The sequence below is a fragment of the Chrysochloris asiatica genome, unplaced genomic scaffold (genome assembly GCF_000296735.1).
Source record: "Chrysochloris asiatica unplaced genomic scaffold, ChrAsi1.0 scaffold00099, whole genome shotgun sequence".
NCBI lineage: Eukaryota > Metazoa > Chordata > Mammalia > Afrosoricida > Chrysochloridae > Chrysochloris > Chrysochloris asiatica.
The window spans coordinates 9,963,561-9,965,815 of record NW_006408617.1 but is presented as its reverse complement, the minus strand read 5'-3'; positions in this window follow the sequence as shown (position 1 = coordinate 9,965,815).

Genomic DNA, 2,255 nt, shown 5'->3' with positions numbered 1-2,255 from the left:
CTTTCTTTGGAATGAGCACAAATATGGATAAGTTAGCCAGGTAGCTGTCTTACAAATTTCTTGGCATAGATGAGTGAGTGCCTCCAGTGCTGCATTTGTTTGTTGAAAGATTTCTACTTGTATGCCATAAGTTTCAGGAGCATTGTTACTGGTCAATGCATTCAGTGCACTTTGGGCTTCATCCTTCAGTACTATTGGCTTTTGATCATATCCTACCTTCTGAAATGGTTAAACATTGACCATTTCTTTTTGGTACAATGTTAGGTGACTTTGTGTGTGCACCTTCCATCTTCTTTTGATGCTTTCTGCATCTTTAATATTTTGCCCAAAGAATCCTTCAATATTTCAAGTTGAGTCTTAAATTTTTTTCTTCAGTTCTTTCAGCTTGAAAAATGTTAACTTTGTTTATACTTTTTTATTTTCTCACTTCAGGTCTTTGCAGATTTCATTATAATACTATATTTTGTCTTCTCAAGCTACCCTTTGAAATTTTCTTCTCAGCTCCTTTACTGCCTCTTTTCTTTCAGTAGCTTTAGCTTCTCAACACAGGAGAACAAATTTCAGAATCTCTTTGGACATCTATTTTGTGAAAAGTAACAACTACTTTTCACAAAATGGGTACTTCATCCATCCATCCAGTGAAACGTGGTGGTGGTGGTTGTGTGCTGTGGAGTTGATTCAAACTCATAATGATCTTGCATAGGGTTTCCAAGACTGCAAATCTTTACAGGCTCAGAAAGCCTCATATTTCTCCCTGAAATGGCTGGTAGTTTCAAACTGCTGACCTTAAGATTAGCATCCCAACTCATAACCACTTTGCTACCAGTAGACACTATTATATTATCTTCACTTTGTAGTCTATGAAAGTAAAGCCTCTTCCCTAATGAAGATTCAGAAGATACATATACCTTTAAAGATGATTTATGGGTTCCTGGTGTGGCACTGTAGGATCAGCATCAGCACTGGACTGCAAACCACAAATTTGGCAGTTCAAACCCACCAGCTGCTTCTTGGAAACCCTATACATAGGGTTGCTATGAGTCAGAGATGACTCGATGGCACTTAAAAACAACAACAACAATAACACAAAGATGATTTAATGTAGACTCTAGAAAAAAAAAATCATAGAAGCTTTTATTGGAATCCTTAACCTGGTGCCAAAAGTCATGTCTTGTATGAGAAAAAACCAAAATTGCATAAATCAAAAAACACACATCCACTGCCACGGAATCAGTTCCAGCTCATATTGACTCTGATTTGAGTTTCCGAGGCTATAAATCTTTACAGGAGCAGAAAGCCTCACCTTTCTCCCACAAAGCAGCTAATGGGTTTGAACTGTTGACCTTTTGGTTGGCAGTCCAGTGCTTAATGTGCAGTGCCACCAGGGACAGAGATGTAAATTGAGTTGAAAAAAATCTTTTCTTGTAAATGCTAAATTTTGAGAATAAATGTTTTTATCAAATTGTATTTCAAAGCATGGCAAACAACCTAACCATTTCATGTAATTAAATATCCATTTCATGTAATTAAGCTTTTAAAAACCTTTGTTAATCTGATAAGTAACAAAATATTTAAAAGGTTTTTAATTTACATTCCAGCAATGCATTTCTATTTCATTGTACCCAGTTTCTTCCTATCTATAATCACTTCAGACCAACAGTGGATAAGAAGAATCTCTACACAATTTTTGTTTTAATTCAAAGGTACCAAAATAACAAGTGATCTTAATGGTTTGATAGAAATGGGTGCTAAAATGAGATCAAATGAGCTCATCAATTTTTAAACAATGCTCTTTGAGACTTTCCTATGAAAAGAAATCTACTTGTAAAAAAAAAATAAGCATTTATTGTCATTTTTTTTAATTTGCTGTTATTTTTAACTTAGGCATTAAAAAAAAAAAAAAATTAGAAGTGAATGGATACCCCAGCAAAACTAAATTCACTCTCATCAAAATTAAAGGACTGAAACACCCAGAAATCATCTTTTTGAGATTAAATCTGAATAGAGTTATGGAAACAACCAAAAATGACACACAGAAACTCACGATTTCCATGAGGTTTTCTGTTAAATTCAGACTAGCAACAAACTCTTGTGTGATGATACAACAACTTCCCCATCTTTCCTTTCTGGGCAGCGAGGTCTTTAGAGGATTTTGTCATAAAAAGTTAAGGAAGCTCTCCAAAACTGAAACACACTAACAGGCATGTAAGCTTGCTGGTGACCACATTGGTCTACTGGTGAGTGGAAGAGGGGGA